Source organism: Pleurodeles waltl, chromosome 1_1 (assembly GCF_031143425.1).
Source record: "Pleurodeles waltl isolate 20211129_DDA chromosome 1_1, aPleWal1.hap1.20221129, whole genome shotgun sequence".
Lineage (NCBI taxonomy): Eukaryota > Metazoa > Chordata > Amphibia > Caudata > Salamandridae > Pleurodeles > Pleurodeles waltl.
This window is the reverse complement of record NC_090436.1, coordinates 309,328,255-309,349,126: the sequence shown is the minus strand read 5'-3', so window position 1 is coordinate 309,349,126 and position 20,872 is coordinate 309,328,255. Positions and strand designations below refer to the sequence as shown.

The window sequence follows — 20,872 nt, the reverse complement described above, 5'->3', positions numbered from 1 at the left end:
TGAAAACAGAAATAATAACCGCGTTTGCAGAAGCTAACCTGTCCTTGATCCACTCTATGTTAAAGTTGCTTAGCTAGAATTTTCTGCAATGTACCGGCGGACAGGAGATGATGAAGACAATTTGATACAATTATGTGTAATGTAGGCTAAATGTATTTTCCCAGGACTTGAACAATGGAGGCACTGACTGAAGAGGAACATGCAACAGTTTCAATACATGAAGAGCCGGATGATGAGGACATCGTTTAGTAGACCAATCCGCATCTTGTGAACGGACTGATATTGAAATTGGTAGATTTGGTAAACAAATACTATAGGTTAAAGTCATATCTGCTGACTGACCAATTAGGAATACGGGGGATGGACTGGGAGACCCTAATAAAAAGTCATGACAAGGGGCTAAAACTTCAGATGCGGCAGATGCGAGGGGAAAATTGATGACGTCAGGAGACGCTGTTCGAGTTTCTGTCGTTGGGCTCATACTCTGTGAGCCTGATGCATGGCCGACTAATTGATAATCTGAAGATGAAGACTGTCTTGTTGCTGATCCATCCTGGATAGGTAGGTATAAAAATGTGACTGACAAATGTATGCCTTTTCTTCTAGGTACCAACTGTGCAGATTATAGAATTCTCAGCTAGATAGATCTTTTTCCAAATTAATGTTTTTCTCTAAATTGTTTTGCATGAAGGGCCACATGCTGATGCTAATCTTGGTTAGGTAGGCTGTTAAGGGTGACATTGACAGTGACAAATGACTGACCAGCTATTTGCTGAACTCTGCTATTAATGCTGGTATCCTTTTGACCTATGTAGGTGCTTTCATGCATATGTTTTCTTCACGTTATGTTATGATGTTTTTCATTAACGAATTAATAATTGAGTAGATTGAATAAAGGTTGAGCTAACGGATGATTTAGAATTGTAATCAATAGGGAAATAAAAAAAAATTAAACTCTTCACCGAGTTGTGGTTATTCATGAGATGTTTTATTAATGGTAGTTTATGCTGATTATTGTTGTGCTCGATAGACACTACATGACTAGGATACTCCATGCGATCCATAATGTTCATCGACCTCTACCGTCCCCTTGTAAGTTTACTTACGTAAGGATCAGGCGCGCTTCCAGATTTTAAAACGCTAATAGCTCTATCTCAAGCAAATGCGAGACCCGTTGCATTACAAATGCTTGTTTCAAATGATTTTGTCAGAGCTACGACTATAGCAACTCCCTCCACGAAAGTAAGAGAACAGTGTTCAGGATTAATTAGTCTCAATCGATCCATCAAGCGTTAGATCCCAGCTCAGCCAGCTACTGCTTCGGCCTGTTCTGTTGCGGCAGGGTTGGTACACTCCTCTCCGTGAGGAGGAGCGCTAGGATGGGGCTTCGCTGCCAAGGCAGCGCTGAACATTAGGTCGCAGGAGCGCTGAACATTAGGTCGCAGGAGTCTCGCACAGACTAGAGGATATACATATTCCACCCAATACGGGAGACAGTCTGGTCAATGTAATTAATCAGGCCGCCCTCTTAATTGTTGGAGGTGACTGAGGGTGGGAAACACAGGAGATTCCCAGAATCGCCACTGGAGCCTGCTTCCTGCCTCTCTGACTGACACTTTGGAACAATTGATCAGTACGAGGCAGGCTGGGACGTCTCGAGATTTTTCATTGGAGACACTCAACAGCAGCCTGCCCAGTGACGTCATATCCCGGAACGTTCGACGCATTCACTTGCGGGAATCAAAGCAACGCCGGCACGCATGCGCAGTAATAGTAATACCAAGCACGCCCGAAACAAAGTGCCCGTGACAGAGAACTCCTACCCTCTCCCGTCCCGTGAACTGTCAGGCCAGGGCACTCGTGGCAACTTTTTCGGCGAAGATGACTGAATCGGGCAGTTACTTGTATCCAGTATCGTCTCTTCAACCTGTGCTTGATAGTTTGATGTGACAAGTATCGCGTCTGCGACCAGGTGAGTGGTCGTCTTTTTCTTAGTGTGGCAGAAAACACAAGTGTGGTAGAAAACACAAGTGTGGTCGCCCACTACCTGTGGCGGGCTGTTCGTCTTTCTTAGTTGTGTTTAAGTAGCTTGCAACGTACACTGAAATAGATACGAGTACTATGCCAACATTTGTCTGTTCCTGATCTACGACATGGCTCTTCAATTGAGGCCGAGACCCACCACCAGCGCCTTGAGACCCTCGCGGTTGACTACTTGCGCTTCATAAAAACGGATTGATTTATTGAAGAACAGACGTCTTTTCAGAGTGGCGGGCATGACCCTGACCTGTTTTTTTGTTATTGGCATCGGCTGTTATGTTGGCGATGGCGCAAGGTTGTGTTTCGCCTTTACGTTGCCAGGACTGAACGACACCACTTTACAGTCCCATGCTAAGCAAGAAGTGTTAACGGCCACGGGCAGCTGCACGTCTAATTTGGAAGCATTGGTCACTAAAACTGCAGCTGTATCTGGCTGTAGCCAAATATTTAGTCCCTGAGCATTGTTGGGGCGAGAGAGCACCATGCACGAGTGAAAGTGCCGTTATTTGTTAGAGGCCCACCGATTCCATTTGGTGGCTTGATGAGTGATTGCATTATTATTTTGATTAGCAATCGGTTCACATTCAAGGGTGAAAGAAAATGTTACAGCGGGCACAGAGGTAGGCACGGTATTATAGTGCCTTCAAAATGAGAAAACCTTGCAAGAAGCAGCCCCTAGTTACAGTCCACCATGTGACATTCTGCTGACAGATTGATGCATCCAGGGCCCATATGTATCTATTGTATGTATTCACTGCATCTACCCTGATGTTCTCATTGCTGACCTCTGCTTACTGGAGCTATAAATGCAAATCACATGTAGCATAAAACAAAGTTTCTTCCAGTGCTGTAATTGGAAAATAACAGTGGGAACACTTACATTTTGGAGGTGGGATTAAAGGGACGGAGTCAGGCAGGTAGAGGATGCAGTATGTGGAGAACAAGCTAACGTCTAATGTCTGCAAGTACATATGAATTTGTATTATACATTTTGATCCAAAAGGAATGACCAATTAGCAATGCAATATTAAAGTTGTACTGGCATATTTTATTTGTCTCATATAGACCACATTTTACAAAACACTTCACTTTGCTTAACATCACTACTGACATTGGGCATAAATAAATGTGGCGACATAGGCAAACAACCATTAGTTTAAAAAAAAAAAAAAACGCTAATACATGAGTTTATCTCTTGGCATATTAATTGATAAACTGCCTCATTGTACCTTTTAATCTGCTGTTTCATATGGCGATGAGATGTGAAATGTTTTACCTGCACAAAGAGAATCTATGGAAAAGGAATTAATTGCCTGCAAACTATGCAAATGTGGAGAGCCCAGCCCAGACTAAAAGGATATTAATTATCTTTTAATATCAGCCTTTAGTTTTAAGATGTGGGGGCCTTGGAGACAAGCCGTGTCCTAGGGAGAGGTGTGGTCAGGTGCACAAGGCGAGCCTGGGTGGCATCTGAGCTAAATAGTCAACATGCAGGGGGTCTTTGGGATGCCAATTCTTAAAAATAAGCTCTTTACAATGAAATTGGTGCCTTGTGCGAGGGATTTGTGCTATATGTAGTATAAGCCTCAAGTTTTCTGTGCTTGTGGTAGAGGGGCCGCTCTCCACACAGCTGTATGAAAATCAATAAAGAGATTTGAAAAAATATAGTAGCCTTCAGATAATGCAGCACACCGCCATGAAGAGGAGAAAAAGAGCCTCATCAGACCCCTGCAGCAGCTGCTCGACAAGATCCACGTCCTGCGTGTTACAGGCAGCTGCATTTGCCAAGGGCAGCCTGTGTTTCTATATCGGGGCTGAGACTGGGGAAACTGCAGGCGCCAGCCAAGGACCTGGTTCTGGGCAATAATACCTGCTGAAAAGGTAATCCTGCGCATTCCCCCCAGCATTCCAACACTGTTTATTTTAAGTAAATCAACAGTTCGCTTAATCGGAAGTAGTTTTTTTTTTTCCCCAAGCACTCTGGCCTGTTGTAATCTCTCTGTGGGCTTTTAACCATGCCCACAGCTTGCCCATCGCTATCACTCGTTCATGGGTTTGCCTTTCAAAAATCCTTTGTTATCGTTGGTAAATGCTTTACATTGGGGCAGTTTTGTTACTGCCTTGGCCATTGACCCTGTTACAGGGATATTTGCGCGTTTGCCGGTACGTTTGACTGTGAGTGAACTTTTTCCTGTTGTGCCTCTCCTTTCCGCTCATGCTAAAGGCAGCCGTGGCGATTTGAATCGACTTGCTTATGTCAACTGTTTTACTTTTAATTTTATGTGGCAAGAAAAGTTAGGAGTTTACAACGCTAATAGCTCGAACTGGACCAAATGCTTGTTATACTTTGTCTACTAACTGACAGACATTACTTTTAAACAAGCCCTTGATTTGTTTCACCTAGAGCATCTTTCAACTTTGATGCTCTAATAAAGGCTGTCTATCGTGCACAGACAGATTCCCTTATCTATTTTTAAGTCTGACCAAGAGACGATGTAGTTGTTGCATGCTTGTAATAAAGAAACCCAAAGATAAGGATACATACTTGTATATCACTCTATGGCGTTAGGTCAGCCGTCTTTACCTTATTGGTCTGTTAAGTAGTCATTCACATATTGCTTTCACCAGCTACAGCATATACCAGTGGCCCCCTCAACTATTTTCATCATTTAGCAGTTTTACAATGAGAGACAGCTTTTTCCTGATCATGTGCACATTCATCTCAAAAGAAGTGCACTTCCGTGCTGTAGTTGTTGCACCAATAATTGACATTACCATTGCTTTTTACTTTACATTCTTTATCCTTTTAAAAATTGTATTCATCCTTGTGCATTTAACATATATCTTCAGGTTACCACAATTTAAAGCCAGAAGTAGCTTTTCTGGCACCAATTAGAATAACATTGTCCTGCATGAAATCTAAATTTCAATATTATAAGCACATCTTGTTGCTGAAAAGCACCTGCACATTTATTAAAATTGTGTGTGTATATATGTATGTGTGTATATATATATATATAATATGTGAAACTTCTGTTTGTATTAAAAACTAGACCTATTGGTTTTGACAATGAGTGTTATTTTATGCAGCACAAACAGACCATAAAGAGAGGTGACTGTGTGCTTTACAAAAGGCGCAGAAGGATTGGTACTGCACAAGCATGTGTATTAGTGAGTTAGGTGTCTATGGTGCAGGGGGTGATAGAAATGCATAGAACATATTTTGCTAAAGTTGTTATGCATCTTACAGTGTGTGATGGGAAAATTAGTCACAATAGCAGGTTGTGGTACTGAACATATGCAGTAAAAGAATGCTCGAATGACCTTATTACTTTCCTGTAATTTTCATTACTCTCTGTCATAGGGATCCTCATCCCATACCTGACATAATGAAGTGGCCACACCCCTCAGACAGCCGTTTCCAGAAGCATTTAATAATATTACTTGGTCTTTCTTGTATTGTCATCCTCATAAGCTATAAAACCATACCCCTCCCACCACCATGGGCATCCTACTAGTAACAAGCTAAACATGTACTCCCGAAGGTGCCTGACAGAGAGTGAGGGAAGGTGAATTGAGGAGTGGGACAAGAGTCGCTAAGATTTAGATTAATGATTACCAGTAAGTAATAGGATCATTACCCCGTCATCTGTGCTCTTTATCCCAGTCCTGATACCCAAGCACCAAGACTACACCAACAATACAGTCTTAATTTATCTATGAGTTTATTGAAATAAACATCTGTAGGAAGTTGGCTCTGTATATACTATCTCAAAGTAAGAGATAGCGTGCACAGAGTCCAAGGGTTCCCCTTAGAGGTAAGATAGTGGCAAAATTAGATAATTCTAATGCTCTATTTTGTGGTAGAGTGGTCGAGCAGTAGGCTTATCAGAGGGTAGTGTTAAGCATTTGTTGTACACACACTGGCAATAAATGAGGAACACACACTCAAAGATTTACTCCAGGCCAATAGTTTTTTATATAGAAAAATATATTTTCTTAATTTATTGTAGAACCACCAGATTCAAGATTTGAAGTAAATACATAAAATGCAAGGTACTCCACACAGGTAAGTGTCTGACAAAAAGAAAATACTGAAATATTGTAAGCAATGGTACAGAGACCAAAGACTATGCTCAGCCATTGCCCAAGGAAGGGACATTTGATGAGGACATAATTGAACATACATTGACTCACATTAAATCTAAGTATCAGAAGAAAAAGAGAAAGAAGAGGGAAGCTATTTTGTCGTTATTTCGGGTTTTCTGCGATACAAAGACAAATATAAAACCGACAATGTTAGAACGGACAGCGGCGCAAATACAAGAGATAGCTACAGAAGGGGTTCTAGAGGGACCCCCCACCGTACAGTCTCTATCCTATTTAGCCAGCGGCTGGATACCAGGATCCAGGGCGGGTTGAATTTGAGGAAGGTGAGACAGAGGTGAAGGAGTCGGGGGAAAACGCCTCGCTTACGCCCGACAGCTCCGCGGGCAGAGTATGAACAGAGAAGGAAGGAAGGAGCAATATCTAGGGTACAGCTTACTGAAGAACGGGCAGAAAGAGTGGAGAATGTTGATTCTCTTCAAGGCCAATGGGCCACTGGGCTGATTATTCTTAAAGTAGGGGATACATCTGCGAGTACATTGAGAGAGGCAGCAGAAGAGTGGATGTTGGAAGAAAGGGAAAAAGAAGAAAATGTAGAAAGGTTACGATATGATAGATATTTAGAAGAAAGGAGAAAGGAAACAGAAGCTGAGGCTACAGTTGAGGATTGGGGTGATAACTCTGATACAAATGAGGGTGCAGTGGGAAGAGGCAGGGGCCTGTATAACTTTCGACCCCGTCCTATACGAAGGTTGCAATTAATAGCGCGAGACTCAGAACAGACAAAGTGGAAGTCAGTCTTAAAATCAGCTAAATTAAGGATGACACCTGTTGAGACAATAGAACAGGAAGAAGGAAGGTATTTTTGTTACCCCTTCTCAGATGAATTGGCAGAATGGACTGAAAAAGAGGGGAGAAAACCATGGCCCGACAGGGGTCGTTTCAACCCTATGATTTAGCGATAGCAGAAGATTGTATATAACAAGTACAGGGTGCCCCGGGTTGGGATTATCCTTACATGCAAGAGTGTCTTGCAGTTTGGGAAACGTATGCAGAAGACAAACAGATTGAAGTGATATGCAGCAATAGGCCAGACCCGAGGCTAAGGAGTAGGTTAACAAGTTCCCCACCTTTCACACAATTGCCTCTCAATTTTAAAGGAGAGCAGGCACCGATATACGTGCCTTGGCCACAGATGGACAAAGAAAATTTAAAAAGAGCACTGCCTCCATTGTCTGAAGGTGCAGGAAAATGGATAGGGAGTTTTGAAAAACACACAGCTGGAGTGAATCTTGCTCTAGGCGATGTTAAAAGTTTGTTGAGTTCTCTGGCAGGAAATGAGGTGAATACTATATTCACGAGAGCAGGACTTCCTCAGGTTACGTTGACAAATACACAATTTGATGGTTCAGCCTTTAATAATGTTTGTCAGCATGTTTGGGATGCACTGCGGCGGACATACCCAGACAGGCCAGGCATTGGAGCCCTTATGGCAGAAAGTATTAAGCCATCTGAGGACATTGCAGAGTTTATTACAAGAATGAAAGAGCGATGGATACAGGAGGTAGGATGTAATTGGGGAAAACAGGGGAGGAAATGCACAGTTATTTTATAATGTGCTGAAGAAAGGCCTTCCCATGGATATACAGGCAAATTTAGATGGAGTGGTGGGAATTGAGGCTAAACCGCCACACAACGCCAGTGCAAGGGCAAATACCAGGAGGTCAAGGAGTAAATGAAATGGGGAGACAACAAGGAGGTCCAGTAGGAGAACAAGGAGCAATGCAGGGAAGAAGACAAGGAGGATTCAGAGGGGGACCGCCATGCTTCTATTGCGGCAGGTCGGTCATTTTGTGAGAGAGTGCAGAACTAAAAGGATTGATGAGCGTATGCAGGGATTGCCCCCCCCGCAAAGACAAGTTGCGAGGCCACCGCAGATGCAATGGGGACCACAACAATATACAAGACGAGGGTTCCCAGCCCCCTCAAGCTCAGTGGATGGTACCTCAGGGACCGCCGCAACAACAGGTGCCGCAGAGTGCCAGTAACCCCATATGTGGACAAGTGCAGGGGCAGATAGGAGGAGTAGTGGTGCAAGGAGGTAACCCCTTTTAAGTGCCGCCCCAAGTATCTGGTGGGGTACAGACACCCAATTATGTACAATGACAAAGCCCACAGGTAACAACTATGTGTCCAAAATTATCGGTAACCCTCAGATCAGAGGAGGAGCCCACTGTGATGGTAGCCATAGAAGGTCGCCTCTATCAGTTTTTAATTGACACCGGGGCCACCAAATCTTGCATAAATGAAGGTACGTTACCACTCTTGTGTAATTCAATGGACACACAAGGGTTCTCTGAAGCTGCCAGACGGGTTCCTTTTACTCATTCAGTAAACATGACTGTGGGTGATACACAAATTAATGAGCCATTGTTATACGCTCCTGAGTCACCTGTCAATCTTTTGGGGAGCGATCTAATGAGTAAATTAAACATGACCATTTTGTTTTTGAAAGATGGATCAATGGTGTGTTATACGCCTGGTGTTACGCCATGTAGGATATTTTCTCTCCTTGCTTGTGAAGAATCTAGGCAGCAGGTCAGAGCAGTGCCAGTAGACACAGATGCTTTTCTGCGGGGCATATTTGCTCTGATAGCGCATACACCAGGGCTGCAGGGGAAAACAGTGCAGTTACCAAAAGAATTAATGTTTCGGTCATGTGAACTCATAGAGCCAATGGTAGAACGAGAAATGGTGCTGAATATATCAGCTCTTGAATTAAGGCCAACATATGCTGTGCTTATTGCATTTGACAAAGGACAGGGAATGTGAGGCATCAATAGTGTTCACAGATCCTGGGGTCAAACTGAGAGAGATCTCAGATGAGGAATTGTTCAGTGAACACTCCGTAATTGGAACAGTTGTGTTTGAAGTGGACATTTCTCTTAGAATGCAGGTGCAGTATAGAACCGTATCAAACAATGTACCAGACATAACAGTGAATGAAAAAGATTTGGCTAAGGTACCAGAAGTGTTATGGAAAAAAGGACCACATGATGTGGGATTGATTAAAGGAGCTGTGCCTGTTGAGATTACACTGAAACCTGGAGCTATATTGCACAGGATACGCCAGTACCCTCAGTCCAAAAAAGCAGAGGAAGGTATTTTACCTACCATTTAGGTGCTACTTGAGCAAGGGGTGATACATGAAAGACCGACTGTTGGAAAATGGGTTATTGCTAAGGGCAGGTAGGTACCTACATTTAGCAATAGGCCACTAACCTCCACTAAGGTCCAATTAGGTCTCAGTAAATTAACCCCAGCTCAACCCTTGGTAGCTTGGCAACGAGCGTCAAGGCTTAACTTAGGAGACAGAGTGTAAAGCATTCAAATATTACAAAACAGTAATTAAATAAAGCACAGGAAACAGTTTAAAAATCCAAAACCAATTTATAAAAATAGATTATATTTTTATCTTTAGAATGACACAAAAATGAATAAAATCGGGTAAGGGGAACTGGAGATATGAATTTTTAAAGATTTTTTTTTTTTTAGCGCCTAGAAACAAAAAGCGCCAATCGGGTCATCTGATTGCACCTCGACCGGGGCAAAGTCAAAGTTTAAGGCCGACCGCGATGGAGCCCTGCTCGGCTACAGGCCGCGGGAGGCCTTGGTTAAAAGTTTACCTTCACACTTAGTCTCTTTTTCGAAGATTTTCTTCAGCCGGACGAGCCTGCCAGTCCAATCCGACCTCCTGGAGCCCTTCTCTGGATACGCAATGCTGGAATCCTCGGTGGAGATTTTTACCTTCTGACTTAGTCGTTTTTTCGAGGTGAAAATCCTTCGACCGGGGTAAACCTGAATCTTGATCCGACGTCCCTGGAGCCCTCCTCGGATACGCTGGCTGGGAGGTCCCGGTCAACTTTTTACCTTCGGACTTAGTCTCTTTTTCTGAGATTTTCTTTACCGGGACGAACCAGCAAATCAGGCCGGGTTGCGGTTGAGGCAAGCCGGCTAGAGTTGCCGTGGCGGGTCTGTCCCTCTGGAGATTTTTTTACAAAAGTTCTCCAAACTTCTGGGGCTTCTCCCAGATGTCATTTTTAGGTTCGTTTGGGGTCCACAGCTCACCCCAAGGGTCCAGAAGTTCTGAGGTGGTCCTTGGGGGGGTGCGGACTACAACTCCCAGAATGCATCTGGCGCAAACTCCTTTTTGGCCACTGGGCAGTGGCCAGCTGGTTGATTTCTTCAGGAGTTGGTGCAGAGGACTCTGCATAGCAATTTTTCACCTGTAGCAAACAGGTAGTCCCTCCTTGAACAAGTTGAAGCCAAGCAAAGTCCTTCCTGTGGTGAAGCCCAAGTGTGCAGCTGATGCAGTCCTTCTGAGTGCAGGTTCCATGTGCAGGCCAGGGGTCCAGCAGGGCAGTCCTTCTTCTCCTTTGGTTCTTCCTTGTTGGAATCTGATGGGGATCTGAGGTGTGGGTGCAGGTCTGCCAGTTGTATCCTTGCTCCTGGGTGAAAAGCAAGGGGGTCCTGGTTCTCCAATCAGGTGCAGGGTCCTTCCCCCTGTGATGACCACTTACTGGGAAGTGTGGCAAAAATCAATCCCAGGAGGCAACATTCTCCAAAAATCCATGATGGCTGAATCTGAATTTTGGAGGTTACATCTGGCTGAGCCCACCCACTGGTGTGGCTAAAAATCATAAACACACCCCTCTCCTGCTCTCTCCTAATCTAATCAAGGGGGCACCTAGTTGTCTGGGGTTGCAGGATGTGGGGGTGTTGCTGGTTGCTCCAAATGTCCTTCTCTGCCTTTGAAGACCAGTTTGGCAGCCCTCCGCCTTCCTGCCTCACCATCTGCTGAGGGGGGATTCCCTCCCACAGGCACATTCCTTTGTGTGAAGCCAGGCCACTTCACACCTCATCAAGGCAGCCTGGCCAGGCTGCTAGAGGCTGGCCAATCAGAGCACAGCAGCAAAAACAATGCATGGCTGAAATTGGCAACTTTTCAGGTAAAGTTTAAAACTCTTTACCTGAACAAGTTATATTAAATCCCACAACTGGAAGTTGTGGGATTTATTACAACAATTCATTTGATACCAAACTCTTGGTATCCATCATTTAAGGAGACTTTAAAAATTAAAATAAGGTCTCCCCATTCTAGCCTATGAAGGCCACTTACTACAATGAGGGAAAAATGAATTTGGCTGTTTTTACCTCACCAGGGCTTATAAAACTATTTTTATAAGGTCCCTTCTTATAGTTACATGGCACCCAGCCCTAGGGGCACATAGGGCTCACCTTAGGGGTGACTTGTATGTAAAAATAAGGTAGTTTAATACTTTGGAACTACTTTTAATTCCAAAGTCGAATTTGCATATAACTTTAATTTAAAAGCAGCCAGCAAGGCAGGCCTGCCTTTAAAATGACACTGGGCACCTCAGCAGTGCACCTATGGGTGCACTACTTATGCTGTGGTCCCTAAACCTACATGCCCTACCATATACTAGGGACTTATAGGTAGGTTAATTTAGCCAATTATAATTAGCCTAATTTGCATATCCATTTTGCACAGAGCACTGGCCCTGGGACTGGTAAGCAGTACCCAGGGCACAGCCAAGAGTCAGTAACCACCAGTACCTGTCCAAAAAGTGTGGGGGTGACCAGGACAAAAAGGAGGACTTTCCTACACCGACACCCTGTAATATACCGATGTTTCCGATAAGAAAAGCTAAAGGGGGAACTTGGAGAATGATTCAAGATTTACTCTCCTTGAATTATATTGTCATTCCAGAATTTCCTGTAGTACCCGATCCTTTGGTTATATTGACAAATATTCCTAAAGAGGCTACTTTCTTCTATGTAATCGATTTGAAAAATGCGTTTTTCAGTATTCCATTGCATATCAGTAGCCAATATTTGACTGGATTTACATTTAAAAATACTCAGTACTGCCATAGTAGGCTTCCTCAAGGATTTTGTGAATCCCCAAGTATTTTTAATCGAACAGTTAAAAAGGATTTAGTGAACATTCAATGTAAAAGTTCGGTTTTACAATATGTAGACGACATTTTGGTTTGTAGTGCCACTGAGGAGATATGCCGAAAGGATACTGTTGGTCTTGTCTGCAGGCTTGCATACAAAGGTTACAAGGTGGATAAAAATAAGTTACAGTACGTGCAAAAAGAGGTTCATTATTTGGGACAACTAATATCTAAAGATGGACGAAAAGTAACAACTGACAGAGTGGAAAGTATAAAAAAACATGCCCAAGCCCACGACTACCAAACGGATGCAGCAGTTTCTGGGACTCTGTAATTATGTGAGACAGTGGGTGTTTGATTATGCTACGTTGACAGCACCCCTTCTCAACTTGTTAAAAGAATCCCATGCAACTGCAAATAAAATACATTGGACAGAGGACGGAGAGATGGCATTCCAAGAGCTAAAGAAAGCGATTATGAATGCCCCAGTGTTAGGTACTCCTGATTACAAGAAACAATGCGACCTCTTTTGTCATAGTAATGGAATGACTATGACTGCAAGATTAACTCAGAAAACATCTATGGGACATAAGCCAATTGCCTACTACAGTGGGTTGCTAGATCGTATCATGAAGGACCATTATCCATGTGAGCAAGCCCTGGCTACAGCAGTGTTTGCGGTCCAGAAAAGCACTACTATTGTGATGGGATCATCTTTAACCCCTTCGCTGCCAGGCCTTTTCCCCCTCCTATGCCGGGCCTTTTTTTGCCTATTTGGGGCAGTTCGCGCTTAGGCCCTCATAACTTTTTGTCCACATAAGCTAACCAAGCCAAATTTGCGTCCTTTTTTTCCAACATCCTAGGGATTCTAGAGGTACCCAGACTTTGTGGGTTCCCTTGAAGGAGGCCAAGAAATTGGCCAAAATACAGTGAAAATTTCTTTTTTTTCAAAAAAATTGGAAAAAGTGGCTGCAGAAAAAGGCTTGTGGTTTTTCCCCTGAAAATGGCATCAACAAAGGGTTTGCGGTGCTAAACTCAGCAGCTTCCCAGCTTTCAGGAACAGGCAGACTTGAATCAGAAAACCCAATTTTTCAACACAATTTTGGCATTTTACTGGGGCATACCCCATTTTTGCAGTTTTTTGTGCTTTCAGCCTCCTTCCAGTCAGTGACAGAAATGGGCATGAAACCAATGCTGGATCCCAGAAACCTAAACATTTCTGAAAAGTAGACAAAATTCTGAATTCAGCAAGGGGTCATTTGTGTAGATCCTACAAGGGTTTCCTACAGAAAATAACAACTGAAAAAGAAAAATATTGAAATTGAGGTGAAAAAAACATAAATGTTTCTTTACGTTTTACTCTGTAACTTTTCCCTGCAATGTCAGATTATCGAAAGCAATATACCGTTACGTCTGCTGGACTCCTCTGGTTGCGGGGATATATAGGGCTTGTAGGTTCATCAAGAACCCAAGGAACCCAGAGCCAATAAATGAGCTGCACCCTGACGTGCGTTTTCAATCTATACCGGGTATAAAGCAATTCATTTGCTGAAATATAAAGAGTAAAAAATTGCTATCAAGAAAACCTTTGTATTTCCAAAAAGGGCACAAGATAAGGTGTTGAGGAGCAGTGGTTATTTGCACATATCTGAATTCCGGGGTGACCAAACTAGCATGTGAATTACAGGGCATTTCTCAAATAGATGTCTTTTTTACACACTCTCCTATATTTGGAAGGAAAAAATGTAGAGAAAGACAAGGGGCAATAACACTTGTTTTGCTAATCTATGTTCCCCCAAGTCTCCCGATAAAAAAGATACCTCACTTGTGTGGGTAGGCCTAGCGCCCGCGACAGGAAACGCCCCAAAGCGCGACGTGGACACATCCTAAATTTTGGAAAAAAACAGAGGTGTTTTTTGCGAAGTGCCTACCTGTAGATTTTGGCCTCTAGCTCAGCCGGCACCTAGGGAAACCTACCAAACCTGTGCATTTCTGAAAACTAGAGACCTAGGGGAATCTAAGGAGGGGTGACTTGCGGGGCTCGGACCAGGTTCTGTTACCCAGAATCCTTTGCAAACCTCAAAATTTGGCTAAAAAAACACATGTCCCTCACATTTCTGTGGCAGAAAGTTCTGGAATCTGAGAGGAGCTACAAATTTCCTTCCACCCAGCGTTCCCCCAAGTCTCCCGATAAAAATGATACCTCACTTGCGTGGGTAGGCCTAGCGCCGGCGACAGGAAACACCCCAAAGCGCAACGTGGACACATCCTAAATTTTGGAAAAAAACAGAGGTGTTTTTTGCGAAGTGCCTACCTGTAGATTTTGGCCTCTAGCTCAGCCGGCACCTAGGGAAACCTACCAAACCTGTGCATTTCTGAAAACTAGAGACCTAGGGGAATCCCAGGAGGGGTGACTTGCGGGGCTCGGACCAGGTTCTGTTACCCAGAATCCTATGCAAACCTCAAAATTTGGCTAAAAAAACACATGTCCCTCACATTTCTGTGGCAGAAAGTTCTGGAATCTGAGAGGAGCTACAAATTTCCTTCCACCCAGCGTTCCCCCAAGTCTCCCGATAAAAATGATACCTCACTTGCGTGGGTAGGCCTAGCGCCGGCGACAGGAAACACCCCAAAGCGCAACGTAGACACATCCTAAATTTTGGAAAAAAACAGAGGTGTTTTTTGCGAAGTGCCTACCTGTAGATTTTGGCCTCTAGCTCAGCCGGCACCTAGGGAAACCTACCAAACCTGTGCATTTCTGAAAACTAGAGACCTAGGGGAATCTAAGGAGGGGTGACTTGCGGGGCTCGGACCAGGTTCTGTTACCCAGAATCCTTTGCAAACCTCAAAATTTGGCTAAAAAAACACATGTCCCTCACATTTCTGTGGCAGAAAGTTCTGGAATCTGAGAGGAGCTACAAATTTCCTTCCACCCAGCGTTCCCCCAAGTCTCCCGATAAAAATGATACCTCACTTGCGTGGGTAGGCCTAGCGCCGGCGACAGGAAACACCCCAAAGCGCAACGTGGACACATCCTAAATTTTGGAAAAAAACAGAGGTGTTTTTTGCGAAGTGCCTACCTGTAGATTTTGGCCTCTAGCTCAGCCGGCACCTAGGGAAACCTACCAAACCTGTGCATTTCTGAAAACTAGAGACCTAGGGGAATCCCAGGAGGGGTGACTTGCGGGGCTCGGACCAGGTTCTGTTACCCAGAATCCTTTGCAAACCTCAAAATTTGGCTAAAAAAACACATGTCCCTCACATTTCTGTGGCAGAAAGTTCTGGAATCTGAGAGGAGCTACAAATTTCCTTCCACCCAGCGTTCCCCCAAGTCTCCCGATAAAAATGATACCTCACTTGCGTGGGTAGGCCTAGCGCCGGCGACAGGAAACACCCCAAAGCGCAACGTGGACACATCCTAAATTTTGGAAAAAAACAGAGGTGTTTTTTGCGAAGTGCCTACCTGTAGATTTTGGCCTCTAGCTCAGCCGGCACCTAGGGAAACCTACCAAACCTGTGCATTTCTGAAAACTAGAGACCTAGGGGAATCCCAGGAGGGGTGACTTGCGGGGCTCGGACCAGGTTCTGTTACCCAGAATCCTTTGCAAACCTCAAAATTTGGCTAAAAAAACACATGTCCCTCACATTTCTGTGGCAGAAAGTTCTGGAATCTGAGAGGAGCTACAAATTTCCTTCCACCCAGCGTTCCCCCAAGTCTCCCGATAAAAATGATACCTCACTTGCGTGGGTAGGCCTAGCGCCGGCGACAGGAAACACCCCAAAGCGCAACGTGGACACATCCTAAATTTTGGAAAAAAACAGAGGTGTTTTTTGCGAAGTGCCTACCTGTAGATTTTGGCCTCTAGCTCAGCCGGCACCTAGGGAAACCTACCAAACCTGTGCATTTCTGAAAACTAGAGACCTAGGGGAATCCAAGGAGGGGTGACTTGCGGGGCTCGGACCAGGTTCTGTTACCCAGAATCCTTTGCAAACCTCAAAATTTGGCTAAAAAAACACATGTCCCTCACATTTCTGTGGCAGAAAGTTCTGGAATCTGAGAGGAGCTACAAATTTCCTTCCACCCAGCGTTCCCCCAAGTCTCCCGATAAAAATGATACCTCACTTGCGTGGGTAGGCCTAGCGCCGGCGACAGGAAACACCCCAAAGCGCAACGTGGACACATCCTAAATTTTGGAAAAAAACAGAGGTGTTTTTTGCGAAGTGCCTACCTGTAGATTTTGGCCTCTAGCTCAGCCGGCACCTAGGGAAACCTACCAAACCTGTGCATTTCTGAAAACTAGGGACCTAGGGGAATCCAAGGAGGGGTGACTTGCGGGGCTCGGACCAGGTTCTGTTACCCAGAATCCTTTGCAAACCTCAAAATTTGGCTAAAAAAACACTTGTCCCTCACATTTTTGTGGCAGAAAGTTCTGGAATCTGAGAGGAGCTACAAATTTCCTTCCACCCAGCGTTCCCCCACGTCTCCCGATAAAAATGATACCTCACTTGTGTGGTAGGCCTAGCACCCGCAACAGGAAACATCCCAAAGCGCAACGTGGACACATCACTGAAAACAGACCTGTTTTTAGCAAAGTGCCTACCTGTAGATTTTGGCCTGTAGCTCAGCCGCCACCTAGGGAAACCTACCAAACCTGTGCATTTCTGAAAACTAGAGACCTAGGGGAATCCAAGATGGGGTGACTTGTGTGGCTCGGACCAGGTTCTGTTACCCAGAATCCTTTGCAAACCTCAAAATTTGGCTAAAAAAACACATGTTCCTCACATTTCTGTGGCAGAAAGTTCTACAATCTGAGAGGAGCCACAAATTTCCTTCCACCCAGCGTTCCCCCACGTCTCCCGATAAAAATGATACCTCACTTGTGTGGGTAGGCCTAGCGCTCGCGACAGGAAATGGCCCAAAACACAACGTGGACACATCAAATTTTTTCATAGAAAACAGTGCCTACGTGTGGATTTTGGCCTCTAGCTCAGCCGGCACCTGGGGAAACCTAGCAAACCAGCGCATTTTTGAAAACTAGAGACCTAGGGGAATCCAAGATGGGGTGATTTGCGGGGCTCTGACCAGGTTCTGTTACCCAGAATTCTTTGCAAACATCAAAATCTGGCTAAAAAACACTTTTTCCTCTCATTTCGGTGACAGAAAGTTCTGGAATCTGAGAGGAGCCACAAATTTCCTTCCACCCAGCGTTCCCCTAAGTCTCTCCATAAAAATGGTACCTCAATTGTGTGGGTAGGCCTAGCGCCCACAAAAGGAAATGGCCCAAAACACAACATATTTTTTCACAGAAAACAGAGGTGTTTTTTGCAAAGTGCCTACCTGTGGATTTTGGCCTCTAGCTCAGCCGGCCCGGGGGTGGGGGGGTGGGGGGGGGAAATGCCCTAAAATAAATTTGACCCCCCCCACCCCCCCAAACCCCCCCTGCCCAGGTGCGACCCTTGCCTACGGGGTCGCTCCCCCTGCGTGACATTGGCGCCAAAAAACAAATCCCCGGTGCCTAGTGGTTTCTGCCCCCTTGGGGCAGATTGACCTAAAATCGACCAATCTGCCCCCAAGGGGGGCAGGAATGGGCTAAACACAATTTGCCCCACAGGGGAGCGACCCTTGCCTGATGGGTCGCTCCCCTTCTCTAAAAAAAACACCAAACCAATAAAAAAAACACAAAAAAAAAATTTGCCCTGGCGCCTAGAGGTTTCTGCCCCCCCTGGGGGTAGACCGGCCTAATACCAATAGGCCGATCTGCCTCCAGGGGGGGCAGAGATGGCCTAAAATAATTTTGCCCCCCCCACCCCTACCCCCCCCCCCCCCCCCCCCCCCCGGGGAGCGACCCTTGACTACAAGGTCGCTCCCCTTGTGTGACGGCGCAAAAAAAAGATCCCTGGTGCCTAGTGGTTGGCCGATCTGCCCCCAAAGCGGGCAGAAATGGCCTAAATACATTTTGCCCCTCCAGGGGAGCGACCCTTGTCCAAGGGGGTCGCTCCCCATCTGTAAAACAGAAAAACAAAAAAATCCCTGGTGCCTAGTGGTTTCTGCCCCCCTTGGGGGCAGATCAGCCGAATCAAAATAGGCTGATCTACCCCCCCCAGGGGGGCAGAAATGGCCTAAAATAATCCACCCCCCCCCAGGAAGCGACCCTTGCCTAAGGGGTCGCTCCCCTTGCGTAAAATTCACGCAAAAAAAAAAATCCCTGGTGTCTAATGGTTTCTGCCCCCCTTGGGGGCAGATTGGCCTCATCAAAATAGGCCAATCTGCCCCCAAGGGGGGCAGAAATGGCCTAAATATAATTTGCCCCCTAGGGGAGCGACCCTTGCCTAAGGGGTCGCTCCCCACCAAAAAAAAAAAGAAAACCTAACAAAAAGAAAAAAAAGAAAAAAAAGATCCCTGGTGCCTAGAGGTTTCTGCCCCCCCTGGGGGCAGATCGGCCTAATAATAGGCCGATCTGTCCCCAGGGGGGGCAGAAAAGGCCTTCCCAAAAAATTGCCCCCCCTGGGAGCGACCCTTGCCAAAGGGGTCGCTTTGTTGCGTGACATACGCGCGCAAAAACAAACTCCCTGGTGTCTAATGGTTTCTGCCCCCCTTGGGGGCAGATTGGCCTTATCAAAATAGGCCAATCTGCCCCCAAGGGGGGCAGAAATGGCCTAAATATATATTGCCCCATAGGGGAGCGACCCTTGCCTAAGGGATCGCTCCCCACCTAAAAAAAAAAGAAATCATCACAAAAAAAAAAAAAAAAAAAAAGGTCCCTGGTGCCTAGAGGTTTCTGCCCCCCCTGGGGGCAGATCGGCCTAATAATAGGCCAATCTGCCCCCAGGGGGGGCAGAAAAGGCCTTCCTAAAAAAATGCCCCCCTGGGAGCGACCCTTGCCCAAGGGGTCGCTCCCTTTTGCCAATTTCAAGGAAAAAAAAAAAAATCCCTGGTGTCTAGTGGGGTTTCAAAAGCCGGATTGCAAGCAATCCGGCTTTTGAAACCTGTGAGAGACTTCAAAGGGAAGGAAATACATTTCCTTCCCTTTGAAGCCTCTCGGGGCCTCCCCCATGGGATTGAAAAAGAAATGCAAAAGCATTTCTTTTTCAATCGCGCTGGAAGCTCTGCTTCCAGCGCGATGGGGGAGACCCTGTGACTAATCAGCGCGCGCTCGCGCGCTGACGTCACAGGGGGGGTTGGGGGGGGTCGGGGGTGGGAGGGGAAGGGCTTCCCCTTCCATCCCTGACTTGGGGGGGTGGGGGGGAACCCCACAGAGGGAGCGAGAGCGCTCCCTCTGGGCTCTGTGCACAGGACGTAATGGTTACGTCCTGGGCACAGCAGCACTGTGCCTCAGGACGTAACCATTACGTCCTGGGCACAGAAGGGGTTAACACTGTATGTAGAGCATGCAGTATTTATTATTATGCAAAAAAAGTAAAAGCACTCTTACGACTCAGAGAGTGTCTGGGTATGAAGTAATACTTTTGTCACCTTCCTTACAGGTGAAAGATGTCATACAGTTAATCCAGCGACATTCTTTGCGCACCCAGTTACTGACGACGAACAAGTACATGACTGTGCCAATTATGCACCAGAGGAAGGGAGTAAGGTGGGAGAAGATCCCATCCCATGGAGCATGTTGCTCTTTGTGGATGGATCCTCTTTCATAGACCAGGAAACAGGGATTAGACATTCGGGAGCAGCAGTTGTAAAAGCTGAACAGCAAGGGTCGTCTGACACATTGCAGATAGTGAGTCAAGTACCATTACCCTCTCATTTTTCAGTGCAAGCTTGTAGGGGCTGGCCTGGCTTGTAGTGGGTACCTTGTGGTACTTACACCTTGTGCCAGGTCCTGTTATCCCTTATTAGTAGTGTTCTAGCAGCTTAGGCTGATAGAGGTAGCAATAGCAGAGCAGTTTAGGCTGAACTAGGAGACATGCAAAGCTCCTACTATACCACTTATATCATATAGCACTATATCATAAGAAAACACAATACTCGGAGTTACTCAAAATAAAGGTACTTTATTTTAGTGACAATATGCCAACATTATCACAGAGGATATACACCCCCTCAGGAGGTAAGTAATATACACAAAATATACACACAAACCAAAAGCAGGTAAGTAAACAGTTAAAAAAGTAGTGCAAACACAGTGGAACACAATAGAATGAAATAGGAGGCAATAGGCCTAGGGGCAACACAAACCATATACTCCAAAAGTGGAATGCGAACCACGAATGGATCCCAGGCCTAGTGTGGTGTGTAGAGGGTCGCTGGGAGTGTAAGAAAACACTAAGGGTGTCCAAGATACCCCACCCCAAGACCCTGAAAAGTAGGAGTAAATTTACCCTACTACCCCTGAAAGACAGTAAAGTCGAGATAGGGGATTCTGCAAAGACAACAACTGACTGCAAAGCAGTGAAGACGGATTCCTGGACCTGAGGACCTGCATAGGAAGGGGACCAAGTCCAAGAGTCATGCAAGTGTCCGGGGGGGCAGGAGCCCGCTAAACCCCGGATGAAGGGGCAAAATGGCTGCCTCCGGGTGGAAGAAGCCGAAGATTCTGCAACAGCGGAAGGTGCCAGGAACTTCTCCTTTGGTCAGAAGATGTTCCACGGCGTGCTGGAGGATGCAGAGTTGTTTCCACGCAGAAATACCGCAAACAAGCCTTGCTTAGCTGCAAGAGTTGCGGTTGAGGATTTTGGGTGCTGCCAGGGCCCAGGAAGGACCAGGAGGTCGCCCCTTGGAGGAGGAAACA

At 45.6% G+C, this 20,872-nt stretch overlaps 1 protein-coding gene across 6 annotated transcripts in view; it reads left to right on the top strand.

Annotated features, from left to right (window-relative positions):
• Positions 1–1,729: 1,729 nt before the first annotated feature.
• IL6ST (interleukin 6 cytokine family signal transducer) overlaps positions 1,730–20,872 on the top strand; it is a 477,893-nt gene continuing 458,750 nt past the window's right edge. For 5 of the 6 annotated variants that reach the window (XM_069222264.1, XM_069222274.1, XM_069222255.1 and 2 more), the window contains exon 1: positions 1,743–1,972. The gene's annotated coding sequence lies outside the window, so the exon portion shown is untranslated. Of the gene's footprint in view, positions 1,973–20,872 lie in introns of all 6 variants that reach the window. The other variant, XM_069222292.1, reaches the window with a different exon arrangement.